The sequence below is a fragment of the Hibiscus syriacus genome, unplaced genomic scaffold (assembly GCF_006381635.1).
Source record: "Hibiscus syriacus cultivar Baekdansim isolate YM2019G1 unplaced genomic scaffold, ASM638163v2 tig00111059_pilon, whole genome shotgun sequence".
NCBI classification, from domain to species: Eukaryota; Viridiplantae; Streptophyta; class Magnoliopsida; order Malvales; family Malvaceae; genus Hibiscus; species Hibiscus syriacus.
This window is the reverse complement of record NW_024062966.1, coordinates 1,584,340-1,591,252: the sequence shown is the minus strand read 5'-3', so window position 1 is coordinate 1,591,252 and position 6,913 is coordinate 1,584,340. Positions and strand designations below refer to the sequence as shown.

At 36.3% G+C, this 6,913-nt stretch overlaps 1 pseudogene; it reads left to right on the top strand.

The window, feature by feature from the left end:
• The first annotated feature begins 4,278 nt into the window (after positions 1-4,278).
• Positions 4,279-6,029, top strand: LOC120151468 (annotated as a pseudogene).
• The last annotated feature ends 884 nt before the right edge of the window (positions 6,030-6,913 follow it).

Sequence of the window (6,913 nt, the reverse complement as noted above, 5' to 3'; positions counted from 1 at the left end):
CTGAATAGTAATGCTAAGCAAAGTTTAGTGGAATACAGGAGAACCCACAATTTATGCTTTAAATGTGGGGAAAAGTTTACCCGTAGACATCAATGCAAGGTTAGACAACTGAATTGCATGGAAGAAGAAGAGTCTGCTGAAAAAGATATGGCCAAAGAAGAATATGGGAAAATAAAGAATTAGAAAGAAAAAAAGCTCTGGAAATATCCATTAATACTATTACAGGAAACGTGGGTCACACTACTTTGAGAATACAAGGATTTATCAAGGGAAAACCATTGAATATATTGATAGACAGTGGAAGCACTCACAATTTTGTAACTTCCAAGTGGGCTAAGGAGGGAGTGGAGTTAGCAAACACTCAACCATTAGTAATCACAGTAGCTAATGGAGAAAAGTTGTATTGCAATGCTAAGAGTAACAAGATGAGCTGGAAGATGCAAAGATATGAATTTCAACATGATTTTAGAGTTTTATCCTTAGGAGGCAGTGACATGGTGCTTGGTGTAGATTGGATGGAGGAATTTAGTCCCATTTTGATGGATTTTAAGGACAGGACTATCAGTTTTATGAAAGATGGAAAGACTGTGGTTATTAGGGGAACTAAAAAACTACCCCTAGTCAGACCCATCACAGGAGAAAAATTTTAGAAATAAACAGCAAAGGATACTGAATTGAGTGGATAATATTTTTTGGTTAAGCGTTGAAGTTGCTGACAGTATAACTCCTAAACCACTTCAGAAATTACTAAAAGTATTTCATGAAGTTTTTAAAGAACCTAAAGGAATGCCTCCCAAAAGAAAACATGATCATGCTATTGTCCTAAAACAAGGGTCACAACCTGTGAATCTTAGACCATACAGGTTTACACATCCTCATAAGGCTGAAGTGGAAAAGAAGACTACTAAAATGTTATCAGCTTCCATCATTCAAGTGAGTCAAAGCCCTTTTGCTTCTCCATGTCTACTAATTAAGAAGAATAATGGAACTTGGAGATTCTGTGTAGACTATAGACATCTTAACTCCGTCACAATCAAGAATAAATTCCCTATTTCTATAATAGAAGATTTACTAGATGAACTGAATGGAGCTATATTCTTCTCAAAAATTGATCTAAGGTCAAGGTATTGGCAAATCAGGATTAAGGAGGAAGACATTCACAAGACTGCTTTTAGGACTCACCAAAGACACTATGAACTTAAGGTAATGCCCATTGGGCTTACTAATGCTCCAGCTACTTTTCAAGCATTAATGAATGATTTATTTTGTGCCTATTTAAGGAAATTTGTCATTTTGTTCTTTGATGACATTTTAGTTTACAGTCCTAGCTTGGCAGAACATGAACAACATCTAAGGGTGGTTTTAAATATTCTGTTAGAGAATAAATTATATGCTAAAATGAGCAAATGCTTTTTTGGTCAACCACAAGTGGAGTACTTGGGGCATTTGATTTCAGCACAGGGAGTGGTTACTGACCCTGCTAAGATTAAGGCTACGCAATAATGGACTTTGCCTAAGAATTTGAAAGTCTTAAGGGTTTCTTAGGTTTGATAGGATACTACAGGAAATTCATTAAAGGTTATGGGGAGTTGAGCAAACTCTTGACCAATATGCTCAAGAAAGAATGATTTTATTGGACTCAGGAAGCCATGGAAACATTTTAAGAATTGAAACAAGACATGTGCAAAGCTCCAGTTCTGGCCTTACCTAATTTTGAGCAGATTGTTTTTTTGGAAACAGATGCTAGTTCGAAGGGTATTGGGGCAGTTATCTCTCAAGAATGAAGGCCTATAGCTTATCTAAGCAATGCTCTTGGGCCAAAACATGCAGATTTGTCAATATATGAAAAGGAGTATTTGACAATTTTTAATGGCAGTTTCTCACTGGAGACACTATTTAAAGAGTGGACCTTTTGTCATCAAGACTGATCATGAACCACTAAAACATCTCATTGAGAAGAAATTAACTACAACCATTCAGAAGAAAGGACTTACTAAGTTGATGGGGCTTGATTATACAATTCAATACAGAAAGGGCAAACATAATAAAGTGGCAGATGCTCTTTCTAGATAATAAGAGGATTCTGGGGAGTTTTTACAAATAGGCATAACAGTTATAACTCCTACTTGGATACATGATATTGAACAGAGTTATGAGGATGATGCAATTGCACACAAAAAAAATTCCTATTTTGGTTCTTCAACCAGATAGTACATAAGATTGGAAGTTGGTTAAAGGAGTTTTGTATTTCAAAAATAAAGCTTATATAGGCAACAAGGGGGACCTCAGAGAAAAGATTATTCTAGCTCTCCATGACTCATCAATAGGAGGCCACTCAGGTATTTAAGCTACTTATCAAAGAATCAAGTCATATTTTTTTTGGCCTAGAATGAAAACTATGATTCAATAGCATGTGCAACAATGTGAAGTTTGTCATAGCACTAAGATAGAACATATTGCTAAACCAGGATTGTTACGGCCCATTCCTATTTCTAACAATGCTTGGGAAGTCATTTCAATGGACTTCATTGAGGGTTTACCATCTTCTATGAAGCACACATGTATTCTAGTGGTGATAGATAAATTCACCAAGTATGCCCATTTCTTACCATTATCTCATCCATATATAGTGGTGGAAATTGTCAGGATATATTTAGAACAGGTCTACAAACTACATGGTCCTCTTAAGGTTGCTATTTCAGACAGAGACAAGACTTTTACTAGTCTCTTTTGGCAGGAATTATTGAAACAACTGGGAACGACAATGTTTTTCAACATTGCCTATCATCCAGAAATGGATGGACAAACGAAATGGCTTAATCAGTGCTTGGAGCAGTACCTTAGATGCATGTGTTTTGTCAAACCATCTTCATGGTCAAAGTGGCTACCTCAAGCATAGTAGTGGTATAATACTAATTACCACACTGCATTAGGAATGACCCCATTTGAAGCACTCTATGGTTATAAACCTCCTAATTTGACTCGATCAGGAGAATCTAAGGTTGGGGCAGTTCAAGACATGATGCAGCAACGTGATCAGTTAAATAAGTTGTTAAGAGAGCAACTAATTAAGGTTAATAATCGTATGAAATAGATAGCCGATAAACATAGAACGGATAGAGAATTTAAAGTGGGAGATGAGGTCTACCTGAAGCTTCAGCCCTATAAACAAACATCCATTGCTTTAAGGAAGAATTTGAAGCTTGCTGCGAGATACTTTGGTCCCTACAAAATCCAACAACGAATTGGTCAGGTTGCGTACAGGTTACAGTTACCATCAAATTCGAAACTACATCATGTATTTCATATCAGTTTACTCAAGAGGAAGGTTAGAAAAGGGCGAGTACCTTCAATCGATCCTCTAGATATCACGGCTAATGGCCAATTAAAGATTTACCCTGCCATTGTGTTGAATAAATGGATGGTTAAACGCCAAAATCAAACGGTCACTCAACTGTTTGTTCAATAGACGAACATAGGGCCAGCTGAAGCGACTTAGGAAGATTATACCATACTCAAGACACAATTTCTGGATTTCGATCCTTAGGGACAAGGATCCTCTTATGGAATGGGGTATTGTCACGATGGGAGCTGAATTATGGTTGAAAAAGGGGGAATTGGGGATTAATTTGACTCAATTAGGGATTGGGAGTAAATCAGGGAATTGTAACGGGAAGGAATGATAACTAGAAAGGCTGGGATGAAATGTGAGAAAGTCACCGTTGGGGCCAAAATTGAGGGAGAGATTGGGTCAGCTGATGAAGGAAATGGGCCTGGCTAACTGTGGACATCGGGTTTATAATATATTGGAGTGAACCTACATGAGTCAGCATAATTTTAGTTAGTTTGTTCGATTTTCAGTACATGCCAACTGTGAGGTACTTGTTAATATATAAACATTGTACATGATTCCATGGGAATCATCTTTTATGAATGAACAAGTCTTCTCTTAAATTATTTCTTCTATATCTCTTAAATCTTAATTCTTCACCCCTAAATCGTGACACCAAGTCGTCTTCTTTTTTTTCATAAAAAAAAAAGTTTTCTTATTTTTCATAAAAAAAAGTCTTCTTCTTTTTCTTCCCTGGTGACCCTAACCATGGTGCTGACATTAAATCTCAGCTTGGTTTCATTGACAAACTCAACTACCCATCACCAAAAAATCGTCTGCTACAGCCCGTTTCTTCATTAACAACAATTATCGCTTCTAAGGAAAAAAGAATCGTAGAGTCAAGAAAGAAGCTATTGCCTAGCTGTTGTATCCGGTGCCTAGATTAAATGGTCCCTGAAGCTATCGGCTCGCTGTTGCACCGCTGCTCCAAAACTAAGGCCTTTCGTTCTGGCCTTTCACTCCATGCTGCCATTTTCAAGGTTGGTATGCAGGCCGATGTCATTGTTTCTAACCACATCCTTAACATTTATGTGAAGTGTGGCCGCATCAACTTTGCTCGACAGCTGTTTGATGAAATGTCTGAAAGAACCCTTATTTCATGGTTTGCCATGATCTCTGGTTATGATCAGGCTGCGATCCCTTTATCGGCACTTGATTTGTTTTTCCAAATGCGCATTGCGCCCAATGAGTACATATTTTCCTGTGCCATTAGCGCTTGCTCCAGCCTCACGTTGTTAGGGGAAGGACAGCAAATTCATGCTCAATCATTCAAGTCCGAATACGCATCTGTATCATTTGTTTCTAACTCCCTTATCCAAATGTACATGAAATGCGGTCATTCTAGTGATGCCTTGTCAGTCTATCCGAGGCTTTAGAACCAAATGACGTGTCTTATAATGCTTTAATTACAGGATTCATAGAAAACCAGCAAGCTGAAAAGGGTTTCCAAGTTTTTAAACATATGCATCAAGGAGGCCTTTTGCCGAATCACTTTACTTTTGTTGGATTTCTCGGGAGTTGTGCCGACTCAAATGCTTTACATAGAGGATGGCATTGCATTTGTCAGATAATCAAACACAGGCTTGACTCCACCGCCTTTATAGGTAATGTGATAATGACAATGTACTCAAAGTTTAGATTGATGGAAGACGTAGAGAAAGTCTTTAAATTAGTTCGGGAAAAGGATGTCATTTCCTAGAACACTTTCATAGCTGCTGCTATCATTGTGAAAATCATGAAAAAAGTTTTAAAGCTTTTGGGGAGATGTTTAATGCGTATCACATGAGACCAGATGATTTCACTTTTTCTACTGTCCTTTCTGCCTCTGTTGCGCATGCTTCATTATCTTTTGGCAAGCAGATTCATGCTCATCTGATAAGAACAAGGCCGAATCAAGATGTGGGAGTGAATAATGCTCTCACCAACATGTATGCAAAATGTGGTTCCATTGCATATGCTTATAATGTATTTAACAGGATGCCCCATCGTAATCTTGTGTCATGGAATACCATCATTGTTGCATTTGGGAACCATGGGATTGGAAGCAGAGCCGTGGAGCATTTTGAGCAGCTGAGGGCGAACGGATTGGAGCCAGACTGTGTGACATTTGTGGGGCTTCTGATGGCATGCAATCATGCTGGTATGGTGGACGATATGCCAGAAACCCAAGGCATTGCTCCTGACATAGAACACTTTTCGTGTCTTATCGATATGCTGGGACGAGCTGGCGGATTAAACAAGGCAGAAGATTACATGAGGAGATTTGCATTCGGGGAAGATGTGGTGTTGTTAGGGAGCCTGCTATCCGCGTGCAGGCTGCACGGAGATGTGACGATGGGGGAACGGTTAGCTAAACGGCTTCTAAAACATGAAGGAGTGAGCACATCGCCCTATGTTCTATTGTCAAGCTTGTATGCTTCAGATGAGATTGTGGGATGGTGTAGCAGAGGCGAGAAAGAAGATGAAGGGGAGTGGACTGAAGAAGGAAGCTGGTTATAGCATGGTTCAAGTAAAGGGTGGTTTTGAAAAATTCACAGTTGGTGATTTCTCGCACTCAAGGATTGATGACATATTAGATGCCCTCACAACTTTAGCTCTGCAACAAGACGCAGTTTCTCTTCCTCTTTGCACCACCTAGTTTTTTCGTCATTTCTCTTTGGACTTTTTGATTAATATTTCTTTTGTAGGACAACTTTTTTGACATAAAGTTATATTATTTAACCAATGGTGATTTTCTTAAATATATATGTGTATCTAAAATAACATTATATAAGATTAATAAGAAGAATAAATACTCTTTGATAACATGGGAATTAATGTTATAAATCAATGTCTTAGATAACATAAAAGTATCATTTTTTATGTATTTATATATCTATTTATTTAATTATGTAAATTTTAACAATTCCCTAACATCTATGGTAATAACTTAAAAGAGTATAATTTATTAAAACATTATTTTAAATTGTGCTTTTTTTTAAAATTTATTAAATTATATGATAATTTAAAATTTTTAAATGATTGATCACTCTAACATTTACTTATTCTTTCTTTATCGATCCGAAATAGATACTAATTGCTATTTTACTATCGTATCAAAAAGGATTACGATAGAAGTATCTGATACCCATTACTTCCAACGAATTTTGTTAAACAATTTCAAATATTCCTGCAATACATCGATTTCACAATTATTGTTGAAAAGAAAATTTTGTTAATAATAAGTATTGAAACTGCTATCTAAGAAGAAAAAGAAAAGAAGTGTTAATTGTTTTTAAGTCATTTATTTTAAAAATTATTGACCTTCCACCAAAACTTTTAAAGTAAAATATAAGTTGTTTTTATTTTCATTTTCATAAAAATAGAAAATATTGAATAAAAACTTGTTTGATTGTAAAATTGAAAAATGATTTTTATAAAATGAAAATAAAATAAGTTAAAATATGAAAACATAAAAAAAAATTGTTTTCAGTATTTCCATTAAAATTGTTTTGAAAATTCAAAAAATAAGGAAACCTTTAA